Source organism: Haliotis rubra, unplaced genomic scaffold, assembly GCF_003918875.1.
Source record: "Haliotis rubra isolate DU_JTF1 unplaced genomic scaffold, ASM391887v1 Scf1509, whole genome shotgun sequence".
In the NCBI taxonomy this organism is placed as follows: domain Eukaryota; kingdom Metazoa; phylum Mollusca; class Gastropoda; order Lepetellida; family Haliotidae; genus Haliotis; species Haliotis rubra.
The window spans coordinates 82,500-106,773 of NW_025765458.1; the positions used below are offsets into that span (position 1 = coordinate 82,500).

The following is a 24,274-nucleotide window of genomic DNA, read 5'->3' on the forward strand; positions in this document are numbered from 1 at the left end:
AAACATGATATTTTTAATCCATCCTGAATTATGATTTGTCTTCAAGTTGTAAATTTACTTTGTTTTGGCATTAAAATCAGTCTAATTGTACATTAGAAACGTTTTCGCATACTTTTGACACCAAGTTCCTTAGTAAGGTATACGATTATCGCAACAGGACTTTCAAAGCGGTATGCGTTTGTAACAGGCCGTAAAAAGGTCAGCAATTCCAGAACAGTGAGTGAGTCATATCGTGACTGAAAACAAATTATAATTTCATAATGTATAAAGGTAAATTAGAAATCTTGTCGGCAAAGGACGTTAAAAACAACTAGAATATCACAGATATAAATGTAAAACTAGTAATTAAAAATCTAAAACCTTGTCACTACAGCGTACAACACCCATGGAGATCTGGGTTAGAATTGATCTTCAGTAACACATGCTTGTCGTAAGAGCATCGGGTGGTTAGGCTGGCTGACTTGGTTGACACATGTCATCGGTTCCCAATTGCGTAGACCGATGCTCATATTGTTGATCACTGGATTGTGTGGTCCAGACTCGACTATTTACAGATCGTCGTCATATAGCTGGAATATTGCGGCATAAAACTAAACTCACTCACAGAGCACAACACAATATAAACCAGGTATAATTTTCTAAATTAAGGCCTTGGGAAGTCCCTAATCCCGTTCTGCTATTGTGTATGCAACATGTCGCGTATGTGTATAGAAAATACCACACACACACACAAGCACAAAAACACACACACTCTCTCTCTCTCTCTCACTCTCTCACACACACACACACACACACACACACACACACACACAACTGACAAATCATGAGAATTATTCAACAGTGGGCGATCTGTAAGGGACTGTGTCGCGAGGTACGATCATCAATTCCTCTCTGACGAATGCACTGGGCGGTCCGTCTTTCAAGTAGTACAAGTTCGGTTCGCTGTCTTTTATGTCAACCAGGTCTACGTTGTACGTTTTCATGGACCATATCGGATCGGTGGCGCGTTTTCTGCTGTCTCCCTTCTGGTACAAGTACCTAACGCTGACCCGGTCCGGTAATGTTTTTCTCTGTTTTATCGCGACGTGCCGCTGACGACGGGTCTCTTTCCCACGAACCTGATGACTTCGTTGTTGATGGCATCCACCACTCGCGTTTCTGTTTTTGGGATCCAATAAATCCTGCGAGTATTGATGTGAGAACAGGCGTTCCGCTAAGGAGCAATTGAATCCCTCAACTATGGCTTGAGAGCTCCTGCCACATCTCGTCTCAACTGGACTTTGTGCTTGGCCAGCAGCTGTGACACGGCTCCCATGAACTCGCGTCCTGGATCGATTTGCAATACGGCAGGCCAGGTCAATCGACTGCGTTTGTAGATGCGTTCTAAGGCAGGTAAACATGCCAGATAGCTTGTTTTTTTAAGCCAAGCTTTGGCAACGTCTTCAAGTGGCTCAAGTGGCTTTGGCTAGTTTCGGGATGGCGTCCGTGCCTTTCCAGTAACGGCGTGGACTGTAATAAATTTTCTCCATCATGTATGTATTGCATGCGTTTTAATTATTTAATATGTTCATGTGTCCGTATGCGTAAGTGGTGACTCCGTTGATGGCGATCCATCGTTTTGTGTCCATGGGAGACAACGACGTCTTCTTGATTCTCAGTCTGTATATCGTGTGTCCTGTGTCCGTCGCTTCTCAGCATGTTCATCTGGTGTTTGAACGTTTTATTCTTAAACAGGGCTTCCTTGAATCTGGCGTGCTTAATGTGTTTTTTCACCACATGTTTTTTCACGCCTTTCCCGCCTTTCTGATTTCGTCGTCGTCTGCTTTCTTGATTGAATACATCTTGGGTCTCAAGCCGATGTACTCGGCGATCGGCGTGCCAGTGCATTCGTCCTTTATTTTGCCGAGCACTTTTTGTTGGTGGTGTAGTGCCTAGGGTGATCACTGGTGTCGTACAGGTGCATGCTTTTCCTCATGTCCTCGTACACGTCCTCAGTGCAAATTTCCTTCAGCAGGGAATCCGTGTCCGTGAACAGCATTTCGCACTTGTCGCCTTACTGCTTTTCCAACTCGTTGTAGTAAAAGTCGTACATCAAGTGTTTGGATAAGTCTAGGATGCTCATCCTCACGGGCCGGTTGAATTTGATGTGACTTTTTAGCGCTGCCAACACGTTGAATATTTTGCTTCGGTTGAACGCCGGGCTGGCTATCAGTTTCCTGAGGTTTCTTTCCTTGCTGGATCTGACTAATTTCACGTTCACGCATTTTCTCAAACTATCCGTCGTTTTGCCAAACGCGGAATTGTTCATGAGTTTGTACAAGTTTTTCTCGAAATCGCTGGCAGCCAGCTTTCGTAAATCCGTGTTCATTCTTATGTACAGCTCCCTCCACGGACCTTGATTGAACTCGAGCGCCCTGTGAATTTTCGTGAGTTTCATTCCCAGCAACAAGTAAAGCTGCAGGTTGCAATAGTGAACGATGTATTTTGTCTTGTTCATCAAGTTTGGTACGAGTTTTTAGACGTTAGCTGGCTTAATTTTTTCCTGATGATTTTCTCTTCGTTTTGCAAACACGTGAGAAATCTTTCTGCCGCATCAGGACCTCGGTAGACCACGGGAGCATTCGTTTGTCCCTCGCATCGAACGACCACGTACCCGAACCCACAGGCTTCATGTTCTTGCGTTTTGTGCGTGAAACTGTTTTCTGGGGACAGAGTGACGGTGTCGATGGTTTTGATGAGGGCTTCGAAGTCGGCATAGATGACGTAAGGCATGCGCATTTGAGGAAGTGGTTGACGAATTTCAATGCAGAAGTGTTTTTTCCCATCGTATTTCGATTGATCGTACAACAGTCTGCTGAAACTTTTTATCCACGTGTAGTGATACTTGTCGCCTCGCTGGAACATGAATAAATTGATCGTCTTGCGTCCGTTCAGGAGGGGGCTCATCCTGTGCACGATCGTTGTGTTCCCTTCGTGTCCGAAGACGTTGATGGCTATGTGTTTATTCTGTTTTTCGATTTTGGTGATCTGGGAGATGGGAGTGGGTTCGTCTATGCCATCCCAGTTGAGCCCGTTGTCTTCGGGATAGTTCAAATGTCTGTCCGAATGTGCGTTGAACGGAAACAAAGCGGATCTGATCACAACCCTCATGCAATCGTCGCCTTTGTTTTTGACATTGACCATGGCTTGTTTTTTGTTGTACATTGTATGGTGGCAAGTCTTGGTAAGATCCGCCTTTGAACGGCATGTAGTTCTCTACGTCCAGATAGACAGTGTCGGTCCTTCCCACGACCCAACCCCATGTGCGTGTAGCGTTCCAGGCATTCTCGTATTTTTTGCAACGAGGTGTCGATGGACGCATCGATGGATTCGGGTTGTGTTACGACTTCTTGCTTGCCTCTGAAGTAAGGCTGGAAGTGCTCGGTAGTGCCGTCAGTCTGCTGTTTTTCCAGAGACATTTTCACCATGATTTGACATTTGAGGCTTCCCAGATTGTTCAGTTCCTCGTCGACTTTGTCAACGACCAGCGGTTTGATGTTGTTGACATCCATGTTTTTGTCAACGTCCATCCTCCATCCTCTAAGATACTTACATACGGCGTGCTTCGTCCGTATGAACCTACCGCGTACTTCGTCCATGTGAACCGTAGTTCGACGGGTTTGTGTTCCTCCAGCAGTTCGATGAGCTCGGCTTTCCTCATGTGCGAATAACCTGTGAGCCCATGCTCCTTCACTTGGAGTTTGAGTTGTTTCACCATGGGAGGGGGAGGTTGTTCGTCGGCATGGTGTTTCATGTCGAGTAATCTCAACAGCTGAGGTTTCCTCAAGCGGGAGTAACCGATCGCTCCACGTTCTTTAGGAATCCTTTTCAGTTCTCGATCGGTAATCATCGTTGCTATATCAATGTGTGAAAACTTTTTTCTAAATGAAAAATAATTATATTCAGATGCGAAGTCAAATCTCTAATAGTTTTTTTCACTATGTTCAAATACGAAGTCAAATCTCTAATAGGTTTTGATTTTTGCTGTATTCAGATGCAAAATCTCGCTATTAAATGTTAGCAACCCTGTCAATACGTTGGATAGTTAGCCTTTCACCAGACTTTTAATTTTTTTTGGACTATTTCCTAAAATATTACACAGATTTTCACGAATTTTTTGCATGTACTTTTTCTCACAATTCCTACGTCAGATTTTTATTCTGAGCAGTCGGTTGCGTTCGTTGAGATAGTCTCTTTCGTCAAGTAAATGAGATGACCTCGTACCACGTCCGCTCCGTGGGCTTTGCAAGCCAATAATGGCATTTCACACCCACGCCGGATGGACATTATGTGTATGGCGCAATATTTGGTGATGCATTTCCTGCCGAAGTTATACGGTGCCTGTCTTCCCATCTTTATATATACACTCCCCAAAAAAAGAAACGCATATAGGAATTTCAACTGGGCGTAGGATTTCGTCACAGTACCGTTGAGCTGTCAGGTTGCCCTAGACCATCACCAAATCACTTCACCTACGGCAGGTGATCGCTCCACACATCATTACACTGCCCCGGCAGATTCTGTCCACCTTGGGAAACTGGGAACGCAAGCGTTGGCGAAATGTTCACGTCGACGTCTGTAAACCCGCATTCTTCCATCAAGTCATTCCAATAGAAATCGTGATTCATCACTGAACCAGATTCTACGCCAATTCGGTAGGTTCCAGGCCTGAACGTTGATGCACCATTGAACTTGATGTCAACGATGTTGTTGTCGAATCACAGGGACAAAATAAGGTCTTCTGGCATGTAAACCAGCCTCTCTCAAGCTGTTCCTGACGGTCTGTGCAGAAAGCCTCCTCAATCCGGGTATTTGTCGGCGGTACTGGTTGCCGTAGCTGTTCAATGACGCAGGTGATGTACCCGGATGTAGCGATCCTGCGCCGCAGTGGTCGCTCGAGGTCGCCCGCTACATGGGGCATCTGCTACTGCATTCTGCCAGCGATATCTCTCACAGAGCCGTGAAATGGTGCTTTGGTGAACATTCATGCGTCGGGCAACTGCACGTTGAGACTGGCCAGCTTCAAGCAAACCAATGGCGATATGACGGTTGGCTTCACTTAGAGGTGGCATTTTGCGTTCGTCAACAATATTCCAAATACATTGAATAATCGACAGACAGCAAACAACCTTTTTATACCCATCATTGAGACTATCTGATCCCCAACTTTCACGTGCATTGCATGTGAATTGTGTATTCTGTGACACTACACACCAAAATTGAAAATTTGCGTTTTGTTGTGATGTTTCAAAACATGAACACCATAGGACTCATAAACATAGCAAAACCTTTTGTAAAATGAATTACGTTTCAATTCATTGCTACATGAAATTGCTATTTTCTTTTTTGGGAGAGTATATATATATTATAAGTTTAATATAAAAAATGGCGGACGATATTCAGATGGACGATTTCAACGTCCAGCCTCTGCTGAACAATGACGACGACGACGCAGCAGCGGACACCTCGTTCATGGGGCAAGGAACTTTTAAAGCAGACCGTGGATGATTATTACAATGCTTTAAAGGTGATAAAAATTACGTCGAACCATTGGGTCGCAACTATCCGAAGTTCAAAATCCACAATGAAGGGACGCTGCGATTGAAAGCCCACCCGGGGGTCGATCTCATGAACAAACAGACAAGAAAACCGCTCTCCTTGTCTACACTAGCCAGTCGCCGTGGAGGCAGTCAACTGATCCGCGACGAATTAAACCTGACCCAAAAAACTTCTGCCGAAGGTCGTCCGAGATCTGCAAAACATAACGACCGAACTCAGTGACGGCGCCGATCCGAGAGAAGTGCCCCAGCATGCCAAAGAAGTGTCGGACAAAATCGAAAAAATGTTCGCCACGTACTCGAATGAACACTTGCCTGGTTTCGAATTTCCCCTTCGGGAACTTCGTGGTCTAGATGAAGGAGGCAGTTGCTTCTGTTGTTGTTGTTGTCATGGTACTACTTCTTCTGGTGTCACGATGCCCGTTTCGTACTGCGGCACGACTCGACTCACGTTATTGACGTCCCGGTTCAAGCCCAAAGTTTGATCCCCGGTGGCGATGACGATTTCGTAGTTGTAACCCTGTTCACCCTCAGTTGCATGTCGTTCAGATCAATGTACATTCCCACAGCAAACACGTAGTCGACTTTTGAATGGGCGTATTCCAGCACGTTTTCATAGCATTTGATTTCACTCGGTAGATCGACCGGTCTAGTAATGACATCCTCGACGTTAGCCATGAACTGTTTCTGCGCGTCGTAAGAAGCCGTCCCGTCACGACCCACGATGTTGGAACGCGTTTGCGTCTGAGCACCCAGCACGACCCACACGTACGTTCGAATCGAATTGTTCAATCAAACAACAATGGCACAAGTAAACCCTTTCGAAGTGTCCAGCATGAACAGTTTCCAATCGTCCGCGGGTCCCTGCGCAAACCTCCAAACGCGGTTATCCTTGCTGTTGTTGAAAGCCATGTAATCGTCGTTCCACTCGTTCATCGTGACGTAATGATACGGCTTGTAACCCCAATCTTTCACCAGCTGTTTGCTGGCTTCCGCGAGAGACATGCTGTGAACGATGGGAATGCCCAAACCGTGGTTCGGACCCGGCAAACGCCAATCCACCATCTTCGGATTTAGTTCGAATTCATCACAAACGCGTTCGTACGCACGTCGATCGTATGGATTTTTTACGGCATTCCACGCCTTATCCTGCGGAATCGGGGTGCTGATTTCTTTCAGGATACGTGTGATCTGGTAGTACATGTGAAATGAGAATACAGACCGACTCAGCACATCACGACGAGTGTTGTTCAACGTCACCCCGCAGCCGGTCGTCGCTCACCACAAGGCGAAATTGAATTGATTCTGCCAGAACTGCATCGGGTTGTTAAACCAAGCATGTACTGTTTTCACTTTTGTGACCAAAAACCCGTAATTTTTAAACACGTCGATGAACCGAACCATGAAATGTAAACCATCCTCGGTTGCGTGAGATCGGTAGCACTTATATTATCACTTTTTGAATAAAACACTCCTGGTTTGTACATATTGAATTGTTATATATTTATTCTGTAGTATACATATCTACTTTTCAATATGTTTGTGACTCTTCAGGGAATAACGAGCGGCGAGTCGATAACACGTCCGGTCAGCTCGAAGTCACACTCTGCGACATCACCTACTACCCGCGATGGACCAACATCAAGGGCAGAAACAACAGGCTGTTCGTCAATAACGTCTGCAACCAAATAACGGACGGTACTACAGTGTGTACTCGCTCAACAAAGAAATCTTAAAACCCATGGGAGCCGAACTCAAAATGAACGAAACGAATGGCATGGTCGTGTTAGCCAACAACGGAAAAAACGACTTAAGACTCAGTTGGCCATTGGCTAAAACGTTCGGGTTTACGTCAAACGACATACCACCGGAAACCACCATGACGGTCAATTTCGTCGGTACCAAAGGAGCAGTCTAAAAACACGCGGCACGACCTGATCCGCAATGACGAGGACAATTGGACGATAACCCCAGCCTTCCGCGGCAGACTGATTCACCTGGATGACGTTGAGACCACGGCCTTCTCGAGAAACACGCACTACACTCTCATCTTCAACGACGACAACAAATGGTTATTAGTTCCATCCCAAATCGACTGGAATCTCAACATCACGCTCGACTCTCCCCAGGTTATCATGGACAACAAAGATCACTACCTGACGAAAGTCGTGAACAACGGAACGCTGCTCATTGCTTACGTCCCAATGCAAAGATGCAGCGAGATCGTCAGCACGTTGAGACAAAGAGTAGCCCACGTGCTGTCCAGCAAACCCCGGACACAAAACGTGGGATTGCAGATGGTGTCAGAATTCGACAGCGTGTTAAACGTCCTGGAAAATGTGCCTGCGAAATCCACGCTTAACATCCAAGTCTAGATCGGCGAACTACCGTCGGCGCGTGACGTCATCAAAATCGTGAAAGGGATCAAACTACGCTGGGCCAAACAACAACAATACCAAGTTTGCGTTAACGCCTACAGCAGTTTGCAGGGAGTCACCGTCACCGTGGAAGACACTATATCGCCCACCAAAATTTTCCTACTCGACAACATACATCTCATGGGTTTGAAGTGCACGTCCGAGGAATTATCCGATAACCAAGTGAAATCCAGTTTGTAATTTTGTATTAAAAAACAAACAACGAAGAACCATTATCCCTACATAAAGAGACACGCAGGGATTCACTCTGCCCTTCGAGGAAAACACCTTTTACGTACTGCACTTAAAAGATAACACATACGAGCTGATGTCACTAGGAGACTTCAAACAGCCCGACTGGTTGATCGACATGACCCTCACCTCACCCTACATATATGTTTTTAAAAACAATGGTTACGTCTCCAAAATTACGAACAACGGGATCCTTCTCACGTGTTTCACTCCAGAGTTTGATGTACAAGTTTTAGGAATACCAGGTCACACGGACAACATGTTAGCTTCAAACGACGTGGCTTCATATTTACGGTTCGACGTACCCGATTAACAACTGGATTTTTTCAATTCAAATTTGACTATCAAATCACACACCGCTCTCGTAATAGATGTCTATCTCGCTGACGCTCATGGGTCAGAACGAACACTTTTGACTGGGTTGACAATATGCTGGCTCGACAGACACAATCACCAAACGTGTCGTATCGTCTTAAGACCGGGATCGACACCCTTAGTAAGCCTTGATGGAGTTCGTGTTATAGAAAAAAAATTGATTCGTGTCGCGAATATTTACGTGTCCAATAATCTAAACCTTATCAGCCTCAAATACATTGATCGGATATTAACAGAAAACCAATAAAATATTATGTTATAAAAAATATATATATACACACAGGATGGGACTGTACCCAGTCGTGGATGAAGTAGCAAAGACACTGGAAACCGTAGACAGGTTTTTTACGCGACAGATATGCGAGATCAAACAACAACTAGAACGTGAATGCGATACGCGGTCGGCATTACAGAAAAAATATCACAGGGCCGTCAATTCCGTGTACGGTGTTTGCAGCGCTCTGATTTCAGTCAGCATTGGATTAGGCGCGGCAGGTATAATATTATTATCCACCATCGTGGCCGCACCCGTGGTGCTAGGCATCGAAATCACACCCGGAGTGGTAGAAATTAGAATTCTAAACTGACGAGCAAAAGAAAGTACACAGGTGTAATTGTTGTTGGAATCCCAAATATGCGTTCTAACTAATAAAATTATTGAAAAACATTGATTGTATAGAACGCAACCATCATGTTTCATTGCCAAAATGCAACCAAACACATTTGTACGTGTTTCGCACGAATTTATGCAAAATTGTGACTATTGTCCCATGCACCAGCACTTTTCTGACAGAGAGTATAAAACCTGTTTGTCGCGAAGACTGAACAATCACTTGACAGAAATCTCACGAGGAAATGCCAAGATTGACGTCGGCGCAACGAGAACGGGCCAAAGGAATGACACATATGGGTGCTTTCAACAGCGATATTGCAAGGACATTGGGTTGCACAAGACAAACCATAATTCGGCTGTTTAACCGTTTCAGTACGACAGGCCAGACATGTGATCGACCCAGAAGTGGACGTTCCAGAGTCACAACACCCCAAGAGGATCGCTATCTGCGGGTTATTCACCTACGCAACTGGATGTTGACGGTGACGTCATCAGCAGCCACATCGTTGGGTCATCGCGTTAGCCGATTCACAGTGACAAGACGACTTCGTCCTGCTGGCATGTATTGGCCTACCGACCGCTGCGTGGAATGGCCTTGACCTTCCAGCATCGTAGGAACCGTCTGCAGTGGTCATCACTACATCGCTGTTAATTGTTACAATGTCATTTTGCTGATAAAACACGTGTATTGCAGTGTGCTTCAACATACATTTTCCATTTCATCAAAAGGTTTTGTTATTGTTATCTTATTGGAAGAAACACAACCTGTGTACTTTCTTTTGCACATCAGTTTAGCTGAAGCAAAGTTAAACACGATAGACGATCATATTTCCAATTAAATCAACATAACATAGCCAGCCAGCCAGCCAGCTATTCCAACGGTACTTAAATATCACCGAAGTACTCATACATTGTATTGCTGTTTTTGTTTTTGCTATTTATTCTAAAGAATTAAACCTCTTTGGTACAACTAAAAGAAAGAAAAAAACACATATTTGTTAAAGACATATTCTGACGTAATTATTACCAGATACATGTATTCACCTTATATTTCAATTATATTTCTGATAATCACAAATGGGATTTGTTTTATTGAACATGCAAATACAATTTGTATAAAAAAAACCGCTACATTAAATCCCAAAGCAGAAACTCAATAAATTACTTTTATAATATTTTTCAAACTGAACATACGTGCAACCTTGCTGTCATACCACAAGTGGACTTTTAACTGAATTCGCTGAAAAATATATGAATGGCCACAAGAAGGTCAGACTAAAATATTCCCAGAGAATTGAAATATATGCCCAATGTTAAAGATCAAAGTTGATTAGCTACATACAGATATAATATTATTGTTTTAAAGCTCGTAGCGATTTATAATTACATTTCCTAAAATTGTTGGAAGCACACTACAATCTCCATAGCAAGCCCGCAAGATCGTCAGATACACCCTCAGTTGAACCCATGAGAGCCGTTATGTCAACAAACGCACGTGTGTGTATTTGAATCTCTCACCGTCAATCGCATGATTCTTATCAAAAACACCATAATAGGCAGCAAAATCCTGTTAGCTAAGTTCTTTGTACTTTCAATATGACGAAATATATTTTTCTTTTTTTTTTTTTAAACAATGCCAAAAACGATTAAAGTACTCGGGATGATTTTTACCAAAGCACCGCTGTCATTTACGCGCGTTCTGATTGGTTTGTCGTATTTTCGCACATAACAAGCATCGAGATGGGGACGAGTCTTCTTGCAGGTTACGAAAAGGGGCGAGTGGTGACGATTGCAACATAACGTTGCCAGCCAGACGGTCGGCTGTACAAGCCGATCCGAGACAGACAGACAGACAGACAGACAGACACACACACACACACTCACACTCACTCACTCACACACTCACACTACGACTCGCTCACAGCGCTCGATCGGTGATACCGAGACGGCAGCGAGGCGACCCGGAGGAAATGCCGAGAGCTGCGGTATGATTTAGCTTCAAGAGGCTCTCACTTCGCTACTTTATAACATGTACGGCAATACGTTGGATAGTTAGCCTTTCACCCAGACAGACCCCATGCTCACTAACAAATGATTATTTCCTAAAATATTTGACCGATTTACATGAAATTTTGCATGCATCTCAGCAGTTGTGTGCACTATAGCAGAACGGAATTTAGAACACTCTCGATGACTTCATTAGGTTAAGGAAGACTTAATTACAACAATACATTGGACATTTAGCCTTTTGCCAGACGGACCCCATGCTCACTAAAAAGTCAATATTTCAGAAACTATTGAACGTGAAATTTGGCATGTACCTCCACCAGTAGTATACTGACAAGACCTGGTCCCGTTCCGCTATTGTGTATACTACTTGGGGACTTACAGTATATTTGCTTCCTGCATGGACCCTAGCTGGATTTATATCATCGCTTTAGCTGTCAGCAATTGTCGACCAATTTAGCCATCAGTTAGAATAGCATAGGTGCTATGATTAAAAGAGTCGTGGACTTACATACCCCAAAACACTGACAAAATATAACATAAAGCATCAGGATTAATAAGCTAAAGTATTCATTAACTCAAAATGGGTGCTTCTACAAATCAAATGCGCAATCATCAACAGAGGAAATCTAGTATTTGTTCATTTTAAATAATGAACGTCTCCGCACTATCGAATATGTGTTTGTAGAAACCTAGTTTAATAAGTTGTACTTTCAGCAAGTGGTATATTATCTGTCGTTTAATGTTGAAGGTACACGCTGATTATGAACACAAATCCTTTGAGGTCATGAACGAAATATTGTTATCATGTTAAATTGTTAAATTGGGAGACACCATGATAACAACGCTGTCGACGTTTACAACCTCATTCGGATGTTTTACAGATATAAATCAAAGATGGCAATAGAAACCTCATATGCATCATGTGTACCACAACTTGCCAAAAAATATTAAATCAATGAATGTAAACGACCTAAGCTATATCAGACTTCACATTTGTACTGACAGTGCTGGGCTTGCATCTCAGTTGTATCCTCTTTACGCCCCTGTTACGTAAAAATTGTTCCATGTTTTAACTATTTTTTTATAACGTTGGCTCACATTCAAATTACATTTTTCAGAGTCTACCTCACCAACAAGCATAGAGATTTTGAGCCGTGTACCAGTGAGTAAGAATGTGTCATCACTAAAGGACCACAGCAGGGGAGACTCTGTATGTGTGTTTGAAAATTCAAACCTGCAATATTTCATCGTCAAGGCTCCTAAAATCAGTTTCAGAAAATGCATAATCCTTTTTCGATGAACAACAATTGTTCTTTCTGCTGCAAAAGCGGAATGAAAATACGATCTCATTCAGTTTTTTATGTTATGTAGAACATGTAACGGCCATTCTTAAGTATATTGGAAGTTCCTTCCAATGTCTCTTACATTTGACTGATTTCATATAATGAAAGAAGATATACATTCAAAACTTGCCGATACATTGATTTCGATCTGACTTACTTCATGTGTATTCGTTGATGAAATATGGCGGTTTCTGCAACAGGAAGGTTCTTTACACATCTTTGAGGGAAATAGCTTGCAATGGTTAAAACCTAGAAATTGACAGTAATCAGATTGAATTGTTGTTGTCCAACGTGAGGATGCAAACTGTATCTCAATTAAAATAGAAACTATGTTTGTGACATTGTCAAAATGACGAAATAAATAAAACGACTGCAGCTGTTAGCATCGTTGGGTTTGTCAAGTATGATAAGAAACCATGAGTATGTCATTTGTAACTAGAATGAAAGGCTAGTCGAGACTAGACATATTGACTAGCCAGCACAACACAGCATACACTGCCAGAGGGAACATGTCAATCTTCGTATACCTGACATATTTGGGGGAGACATATGGCCGATATTTCAACACAGTTAATGATCTGGTTTATTGTCTTTCCGAGTGGTTTACGTCAGCTCTTCGTGTGAGCCCCTTTGTCTACATTGTGTACCATTGACACTAATTTTGATCAATTTCCTTTTCTGAGATACTTACTAGTGTCATCCAAAATATATTACAGTAAAGTTGTTTCAAAATTTGGTAAAAGTCATAACAAACGTTTAGGAAAACACACATGAAAATGTCCTGAAGCTTTCACCTCCTGCAAACCAGTGTGCAATTTAATATGAAGTTCATTTTCCAAATAACCATCAACAAACCTTGAACAACATCTTAATAGACACTACTTTGGCTCAGTCTTCAAATATTGGTAACCTCCCCAAAAGCTGATGATTTCTAAGTAGTATTACACCAAACATGGGTTAAATATATGTTTCACTATTCCATCCAGTTACATGAATAGTCAGCTGAGACTTTTGTATGCTATTCTGTTCCAAGACTGAATAATGCCTTTGTTTCTTTCAAATTCCCTGGATGTTGAAATAACTTTATTATTAGTTATGATACTTGTAATCACTTTCAGAATAATCTTATTAGTAAATATATTATTTAAAAAACCCAAAGATATCTTAAAGCAGGAGCCAACAAGTTAGTTAGAACCAAGTGATTGTTCTGCCATGATATGTATATAGTGTTTGTTTGCCTAGTTCTGCCTTAAAATCACATGAATCTGATATGTCAGTCAATTAAGTAATTATTTATAATTTATGAGATTATTATTTATTTCATTATCTTTCCACGTTTACTAAAGGACTCAAGATACTTAAACATACATTGCTATCATTCCCAGTGAATTGATTAAAATGACATTAACAGATATGCTGTACTGTACGTAGCCCTTCAGATTGTGCTTTTGAAACTTAAGAACATCCTAAAATGTGTGACAAATTCAAGAATATCTTAAGAGCGAAGGGAACAATATCAACCATATTGTTCTTTAATGTAACAAGTTTTGCTATTTCAGTCCACCCTAACCGAAATCAGATCACTGTCAGATTTGTTTACATTGTGTCACGGCCTCCTCGCCTGTCTCATTTCAGCATTATGGCGTACCAACTCAATGCCCAGTATTGACAAAAAACGTTAAGCAAAAACAATTTTGTAGTTACCAGAATTGTCCGTGTTTATAACACTTTCAAAGTCTTAAACTGCTATTTGTTGTCATCTATTGGTAATGATTTTGCACATGTGCGAATGTGTGGAAATTCGTGCAAATTTCACCTTCGAACAGACGTAGGTTTCGTGAACGATGGTGCCGACATTTAACTGATCGTTAGACCTATCACACTCCTTGATCCGCCTCAAATCTTTTCTCTTGATCGTAGTGGTTGTGGTAAAGGTACACATCAAATCGCAGCAATATGTAGTAGATATAGCAGGTGTGAATGGCATAATTCGAAGGGCATAATTCGAAGCACATCGCTTCGGAGGCATCGTTTGACCCCGGAAATAAGTCTGACAAATCCACAAAACGCGCCCGGCCTGCTAATTGGCCAAAATTGACGCCTGCGCCAGTTTTGATTGACACACTAGATCTGTCTATTAACTCTAGGTTCAGATGAATGGCATATCGTTTCTTATAGTGTCCAATTTTTTACAGCGTCTTGGTCACTGATTCGTTAAGGTGTGAAGTTTCGCTGTCAAATCTGGGATAACTAGCAGTAACAATTAAGGGCAATTCTGAAAATGCAATCACCTGAGAGAAGTACAGAGCAAGTAACATTCTTGAACACTAATACCGCAATCAACTGAGAGAAAAGGATGCGAGAAGCAGCATGATCCGTTGAGATGTGTGAATGCAATGTTTAACAAAGTCTACGTCATGAGCAGGATGGGAAAAGTAGCTTTACAAATTACTTTCAAAGCATATATACCCACATATACATCACATTTTCTTATCGTATTTCGTCAGGGCTGAGAAAGGTACAATTTTAGATGGTAAGAGACCAGGTGGAGAATTGTTGCTGGATGGATATTGGTATCTGAGACTAACTGCCAACAGGAATGGTATCGTCATATGGAGATGTCAGTGCCTAAGAAACAAAGACACTAGATTGTCTGGTCCAGACTCGATTATTTACAGACCGCCGCCATATAGCTGGAATATTGCTGAGTGCGGTGCAAAACTAAACTCACTCACTAGGATTATAAGACAAAATATAAAGACGTACATTGACTTCGTTATTTTTCAGTCCTAACATTTTTTACCACTGGCAGATGGTTAAACTTCAAAATGTTTTCATTTGTTATCATAAAAATGAAGATGGAAATATTATCGAGTAAAAAGGATTTCATTTTTGTTGATCAATCTATACCTCTACGTGTGTATTTGGCAAATAGAAAATTTACCATTAACACAGAACATAAAGCACTTACATTGTTAAAATCTGTAAAAGAATCTGGAACTGGAACGCTGATGCCTTGTCTCGTAGACCATATGCTCAACCTGACGTTCTCCCAAATTCGGATGAGCTACCAGCACCAGTAACCCAAGAGGTAAGTGTAGCTGAACTACAAGTCTCTTACCATGCGGAGGGGGACAAAGAACTTCTGTGTGTCACCTTTGGATATCAGAAAAGGATCCACCAATATCGACACTTGCCCCAGATGATCACATCTCAGGCTCTGAAGCAATCAAGGAGCGTCAACGAACCTGTCAAGACTTCAAAGATATCATCGAGTGCAAAGAAGAGGGATAAATTCCAGAAGATTTCACCTACAAACAAATACAAGGTCTTGTTGGCAGAGATATGGAGTATGACATCTTCAATGGTACCCTTTATCACATCTACCAAATGAAATTTAGAGGATCTGAACCAAACAGACACCAAATCATCTCAAAGGAAGATCCCAAAGGAAGATAGACAAGCACTACTGGAAGCATATCACGACTCTAAGACAGGAGGATGCCAATTTGGTCGGGATGACACACGCAAGTCCTTAATGAGGAAATACTTCTAGCCAGGTATGTACCTAGATGTTGAAAATGTTGTCAAGTCCAACGTACATTGTCAATTGTTTAAGAGGAAAGGAAAAGCCAGGAAAACACAAATGGTTCAGAAGACAACTTTACAAGGCTGCATGTGGATATCCTTGGACCATTGCCGGAAACCAACAATAAGAACATGTTCGTCCAGCTTGCAGTCGATTCCTATTCAAGATGGACAGAAGCTTTTCCCACGAAGACACAAGAAACCACTGAAGTGGCTGTTGTCAATGTGTGGTACGTGGTCGACTGTGGAATTAGCTCATAATTAAGACGAACAATATGTTGACAAAGACGAAGGCATAGTTGGGTTCAAACTTCTTTAGTTGGTTACACTAGGCATGCCAAACAAGTATACAAGACATAAATGAGGTGAGTGGAGTTCCTGCTCAACCCCAGGGCGTTTCCTACAAGCGGCATTATCCTGCTCGCGGTCGTCCCTACACAGACAGTCGGAATACCGGACTCTTTTACCATACAGATGTGAGCACATATATGCAGTTTTTGACAACAATGGACAGGCGACAACACCAATGGACAGATAGAGAACCAATAGCACTTCCTTGACCAGTTGCTGTGATGGCAGACAGGGGACCAAGGGGGGTGACAAATTAAGGCAATAAATGTCATATACAATAATTACTGACAGTGACAGAGTGATACAGGGTGGCTGTCAAGACGATGTACACTGCAGTAGTTATAAGGATTAAGATTGCAGATTGAATAATTACAATTACCCCAAGCTTAAATAAATTGAGTCAAAACTGATAGGAGTGAAGCTATATAAATACCAACAGTGCAAATCATTAAATAATCCCTAAAGAACAATTCTGGATGTCGTTGACATCCCGTGCAGCAAATATATCTATTCTATAACGGTATGAGAATGATTATCTTGCCAGTCTGACTTATCAGAAAAATAATCAAATGATTGTTGTATTGTACATTTCACATCCAGGTATTTACTACTTTGGAAAGATTCAATAAATATTTCAGGAAAATATCTTTGAAATCGGGAGTCTGGCTTTGCGGTGAGGCTCATTACCAAAGAAAGATAATACTTACCGTCATAAAAAGTATACATTAAACATTCGCATTCGCATTAAAAAAATTGAAACCAGCAGTCTAACTTTACCGCGCTGCTCAGACGGTACTTGTGGGTACTGTTGTCCTCTAAGTACAATGGGTGCTCTTCCCGCGTCTGTGAGTAAGTGAGTGAGTATGATTTAACGCCGCTTTTAGCAATATTCCAGCAATGTCACGGCTGGGGACACCAGAAATGGGCTTCACACATTGTGCTCATGTGGGGATTCAAACCCGGGTTTTCGGCGTGACGAGCGAACGCTTTAACCACTAGGCTACCGCCCTCCCGTGTCTGTGACGAAGCTTGCCCATATATAGTGGGTGCTATGCCCAATAAAAAAGTATTCCTATTCTGACTTCAAAATTCTTAAATGCTGTATATTGCTTTGCTGGTTATGTCTTATTACTGACACATAATATAAATGTGTATGTGGATGGCTGGACCCAAGAATATCCCTATTCTGACTTCATTCTACAAAAGTAATTTGGAGCACATTGTTCACATGCATAAAATACGTTAATGTATTGACATAAGAAGGTAATGATGTACTGGCCGATGACTGAACACACCTGGTGGCACTTATCAACAATAACGCATTGTATATCCTGAAATGAGTCCATTTTAGTACACACAGATAAAAACGTCCCGATGAGCTTTGTTGTACACAATGTCCATCTTGAAGATGTCCGTGGGGTGGTTTCTGTATGAATACAGTATCTCCATAATGATGGCTGTGATCAGATCTCTGTGGGAGAGACGCATATATTTGCTTGGTCTGTGGTATATCGCTGTTTCATCCTTAACTTGTAGGTTGTCCATAGTGTGGTTGTTGTATTATGCTCTATTAAAGATGGCGGTGTTGAGGATCCATGTTGATCAAGATGCTTGCAATCTCTTCGGGCAGACGTAGAACTTGGGGAATCATCCTTGATACACAGTGTTAATGGTAGGCACATAGAGAGGTTTCCAAAATCGGGAGTGAGCTAAACCGTTACTCCAGCCGGATTCTAACACCAGTTGTCTCTTGGTGTTAAAGGTCTGAATACTTCGTCTTGTTGAAAATTTTGTGAGGCTTCTTCCTTGTTGAGAAGAAGAGACCTCACTTTAAGATGGGGAAGTGTGTTGTTGGGGAACCTTGAATAGAGAAGGAAACTATTACCACTGAATTGTGACATGATCCGTTTATTTCTGGAGTGCAGTGATCCTTGTTACAAAACAATCGATAAGATTATATTAAATAATCATGCAATGTATAAATTGACAATAAACTCATACAATGAAACACATGTGACATAAAGACAATTATACATGAGTACAGGTTAATGGTACATAATGTAGACAAAAGAGCTCCTAGTGGATAGAGTGTGGCCGGAGGCTACTGAAAGCAATGATCCACAAAATATCTCAATTAACTCTAGGTTTACAAATGTAAAAGTTAGTTTGCGTGTTACGCTGCACCTACCCTATAATTTAACATTGTCTATTAATGACTTGATAATTAAATAAAACAACACATTACAACATGTACATTACGATATGTACACTACAAATCTGACACATTACGTTTATTCAAAAGGCTGGTAATCATTTTTAGATGCGTCGCTAGTAACGAAGGGAGACGACTTCATGTCTTAACATACCAGTCGCAAAGGGAGATACAATAATTACTTATAAAAAATACTATTTGTCTCAGAAAGTATAAATCACAGTTTACAATAGTAGTTTACATAATTGATATAAACATTGTGTGTATACACTGACTTTAGTCTGGAAATACACCTTGTACACATTGGTCAAAATAAAGCTCATGTTAATTATAATAAAATCAATAATTACAATAATACACCAATATTGCATATAACAAAACGCATGTATACATCAATAAGTCAGTTGCTTACCTTGAATAGAGGAGGAAACCATGAGCACAGAATTGTGACGTGATCCGTTTATTTCTGGAATGCAAGTGATGGTTATGACCTACACCTGCCTTCCATATATACCCCATAACCCGGAACACAGTGATTTGTCATCTCGTGCCACGCCCACAGTTTCCATTCAAGGTGACCAGCCCGCATAATAAATAAAAACATCTTTGTTTGTACCCAAAAGAATTTAATATTATATATATACGATCGCAAACTAAGTATTTACAATAAAGCTAAACTAATCAATTATGTTTTATATATATTTGCTTAGTTTTAGCACGGTAACAGAATCTCTCCTGGGACATTCTCAGTGACATGCAGATCAGCTTTCCTTCAATTCTAACGAAGGAACTGGTAAAAACAGTGAAGGACTCAGACTTCTTTGCTTTCGTTTTGTGATAAATGGGTTACCTGTCACAGAGTATTTGACTAACGTGCAGGTTGATGACGTAATACAGTTACAAGGTGTGTGGAGCAAGCACTCTCTAAACTAATCTAAACTTGGACATGACAAAGTTAGTCAGTCTTGGCACTGATGGGGCGGCTACTATGATTGACAAGAAAAGCGGTTTGGGAGTTCAGATTAAACACAAATTTGCCCCATTTATGGTGCATAGTCACTGTCAGGCACACAGGTTCAGTTTCGCCTGTGTGGATTCCATTAAGAAACTAACATTACTTAAGACATTCAAGTCAAGGTTCAATTCGCTTTATTGGATTTTAGTACTTCAGGTATAAGAACTGCAACACTGGACAGTGTGCAAACTATCCTAGAAGACCCAGTTGTGAAAATCAAAGAACCTCACCGTGTTAGGTGGCTCAGCATTAGATCAGCAGTGAAAGCTGTCTGCCTGTGTTATGCCTCAGTGCTTGTTGCCTTGTCACAGTTGGGAGAGACAAATGCAGTGGCCAAATCCCTCTACACCTACTTCAGTGATGAGCAGACTGCCTTACTAACGGCATACATGTACGATGTACATGAACAGTTGGCAATTCTCAGCTGTCATCTCCAGAAGGAAGACATTGTCTTCAGTGAGGTCAAACCTCTGATAGATGGTTGTGTTTGTGCTGTCAAAAAACTAAAGGAAGGTGGACAATATTTTCAGAAAATGAAATTAGATCTGGGGGAGAGCTCTACATTAAAAGGTGTTGAGCTAAAGAAAATGAACACTAAAAAGGAGTCAGATCTGAAAGGTTGCATGGAGAAGTATATTAAAAACCTTTGTGAGAACATCGAGGCTAGAATGTTGGATACATCCGGCATGCTATATACGTTTGGTGAAGTCTTGCAACTAGAGTGTTTTGATGCAGATGTTGCCGAGGAAGCAATCAAGGAACTTGGTAACTTCTATGGAGAGGCAAAACAGACCAAAATCATTCATGAAGAGAGTGATGAGCCTGATGTTAATGACGTGCAAGCCCTCATTGACAAAATGTGAGCTAGTTAAAGAGTGGCCTGTGTTTAAAGGAATGGTGCTTACAAGAAACTGACATGTCGTGAGCTGTGAAGGAGAGTTATCACTTTACACACTGGCTTGATCCCTAACATTAGTACACTGTGTCAGATTGCCTTATGTCTCTGTCTATCCAGTGTCAAATGTGAGACTTCGTTTAATGTTCACAACAGAATTAAAGACAAACACAGGTCATCACTCAAAACCTCCACGCTGTGTACACTGATGAAGATTAACCTGCTGGCTCCAGAGTTGGAATGTTGTGAGACTTGTCATCAAAGATGTGAAATTGTGGAAGCGGCGCAAGAAAAGGTGGTTCTTCTTGCTCACTACAGGATATAAAGTCAAGACGTCTAAAGTCTCTCAAGAGACTTGATCATGTAGAGACTGGATCATGTAGAGACTGCTCTGTATCATCATGCCTGATATTTGCATGAAATTTACAACTCATTTGAGAGTATTCTTATAGTATAACTGCCTTTATTCTTAACTTCACACTAGTATATACTCCATAGACTCTGAGTGATTATGTAATCTTGTAAGTGAACACTTTGTGAAAGAAACAACAAACCAAAATTAATTCTCCTTATTTTTGCGTCATATTTACGGTTTTATAGCTGAAAAGTTGTTTAATATTATTAATAACAAACCACATCACCAACTCACTCACACAAAAACATGTCAGTACTCCTGTAAAAATTTACAGTACACCTCCACTTGCAATAGGAGATGTAAGTACATCCACAACCCAAAACGTTAACTCGAGCCCTGCTCAAGTTATATAATATAAGAGAGAAGGTACATACCATATATAAGACTTCTTGGTTGAGATCTCGTTTCCAAAATACCTGTTGCATTATTATTGCCTATAACACGAAAAATCTCTTTGACACATTTCGGAGAAAGACGTATGAAATAGATAAAAGGTTTAATTATTTTTATGTCATTTCAGGACACAAATGTTGACAATGAATCTCGACCACTCCAAACATCCACACCAGGTACTGAGAATCCCCCTGATTCCAAATTAAGTGGCCCCTTCTTTGGTTACTGCAAGCTTACACGTACAGCCATTGTTTGAATGGCAGTTGCTAGAGCAGTAAAGCCTTACACAGTTCCACTATGAAGTATGCTGTCACGATTATCAGATAAATGAAACATGAAGTGTTTATAATGTTTAATGTGTAGAGCATTCGATTTCATTCCAAAGGGGTGTATATAAAATAATATCCTTATGGTATAAATAACGAACACAGACTCCATTAATGCATCTTAGTACTAGAGCCCAGTGTAATATGTTATGACCCATCATTGTATGAGTTCTGTCTATCGTAAGCTTTCATTGATGCATGAGTGAATGTTTTTTTCTGATATCGTCACGCTGTGCTGTTTACACTTTCTTTTCATTTGACAAAACAATGTGATTATTATAAGTGTCAATGTTATGATATTTCACGTTTTATTACCACATTATGTGTCTTGCTTTTTGCAGTGGGTGATCGGATATACGATGGTCGTGTAAGTATGTTTGAACCTTCATACCTGGAATATTTAATCATTAAGGCCCATTGGTGTGTTACTATATGTAGAGTTTGAAACGTTCATTGTTAACTCTGCTGTAATTCCAATGCTCTTTCTATATGGATGAGGTTATAATATAAGAAGGTACATACAGAGAGAAGGTACATACCAAATATAAGACTTCATTCAAATATTCCTTGCCTGAGATCTCGTTTCTAAAATACCTGTTGCCTTATTGCTGCCTATAACACGAACATTCTCTTTGACACAATTCGGAGGAAGCGCCCAACGGTGTGGCAAAGACTTTAGAAATACGTCAGTACATGTACATGACACAGAAACCATGTACGTGACACGATCAAAATTATCCATGGAGCATTTGTTACAGAACTTAGTGTCCAGAGATGGATTTGCATGTCTATCTTTCGAGATTTGTGACGTTTTGTGTAGGCCCATGCAACCTGAGGTTCATTGAGGAAACAATGGGTGAAGTACTGGACGTCCTCATTTATAATACGAATGGAAACCTGGGATAAGATGACTGGCAAGAAATAGGGAACCAATTGTACTCCCATTTTTCTGATCTGTTTTATATAGATATGAATCCGAACTTCTGCTCGGATATGGAGGAAAGCAGTGAAAGTTTGCCAAGGCATTAACTTATATGACAAAGTTGGATAATCTGTCATTCTATATCCAGCAAACAGCAAACGCCGTTGCAGTTGTGTACCCACCTAAACTGGAAAGTGGAGACCAGTGAGACGCCTCGTCTATTTGATTATGAGATCTGTGCACATATCTTCATAGATCCACTTTACTGTCTGACAATAGCTCAAAATATTCATTTTCGTTTTGTTCAAAACTACAGCCTTTTGTAAAATCGAGGAGGTTCTTTTTACGTAAACAGTTCATATGACTCTTATTCCCTAGGATATTTCATCACGGTTACAACATTCAAATAGTTTTATGGTTGATATTTGCAACTTTTTACGCACCAACCACAAAAGGATTATAAATGCAGTAACCCATTTCTACTTTTCCCCGTATGTTGCCGTGTTTTTAAGCTGATCAACTGACTTGTGTCATCACTTACTTGATAGTGATTCATAGACATATGACACAGTCCGATTCATATAATTAACTCTTATTTATTTTGTCTAATGAATTTCAGATTTTGAAAACAATTGTATATCAGCAGGCAGCTTTCCCTTTTTATCGCGAAACGATCATGGTTTGATCAAGCTGGCATAGATAAAGATGGATGAAACTGGTAATGCATTGCAGTTATATTTCTTATTTATTTGCAGGAAATTTCACTCAAACAGGACAGCGCACAAAAAACAGAATGATGTCACAGGTCGGTCGTTGCGATTTTTACTTTGGTAACACTTTCTATCGTTGTTTGTGTATGTAAATGAGAAATATTCCTTTTTAAGCATAAAGATGTAGGGGGTAGTGCTCAATTGTCGATAGTCATATATCAATGTATGAATGTGGCTTGAACTCAACGCATGTAGATCCTTACTTACATATCTGTTTTCAGTTCAAACCTCAATGAATATACACAAAATTAAGTCTTTCCTGCTTACTGAAATAGAGTCAGACTTAAGAGTCAAGCTTAATCAATTTCAGACTTGGATTCAAGTAATCCTAAACTATCTGAATTAGTTCACAAATGTAGACCATATATATGTCCAGACTCCAACTTGTCATTATATCAGTATCAAGTATATACTGAAATGTATGTCTGCAATATCCTTGTATATGACTGACTGACTGTTTTGTATTTTGTTGTTCATTTTGTGTACTGCTCTTCATGACAATGGGGGAAATGAAGTACATGTATATATATATAAGCTGGTCGTAAGAGGTCCTGTCAGTAGAAGCTGCTGGCTAATGAACCGGTCCTTGTTTTGTGTTGTAGCTGCACTGGTTTACCAGAACAGAACAGAGTATATTTCGTATGTTTTGGCCATGAGACCAATAGTACAGTGATCGTAAAGTTTATGATTTTACTGATAACAGAGCGCTTAATTTTAAGGTTTACAGAGTTTCTAAATTTGAACGCTTTTTCACAACAAGAGCGAGTTGAAATAACAATT

At 40.8% G+C, this 24,274-nt stretch overlaps 2 long non-coding RNA genes across 2 annotated transcripts; one reads left to right on the plus strand and one right to left on the minus strand.

Annotated features, from left to right (window-relative positions):
• Positions 1-579: 579 nt before the first annotated feature.
• Positions 580-18,952, minus strand: LOC124270329. Its single transcript, XR_006896728.1, has 4 exons — positions 18,836-18,952; positions 15,335-15,341; positions 13,215-13,219; positions 580-599 (listed from the first exon to the last, which is right to left on the minus strand). It is a non-coding gene; the product is annotated as an uncharacterized LOC124270329 (long non-coding RNA).
• On the plus strand, positions 12,420-21,899 carry LOC124270328. The gene is made up of 2 exons (XR_006896727.1): positions 12,420-12,474; positions 21,604-21,899. It is a non-coding gene; the product is annotated as an uncharacterized LOC124270328 (long non-coding RNA).
• Positions 21,900-24,274: the final 2,375 nt, after the last annotated feature.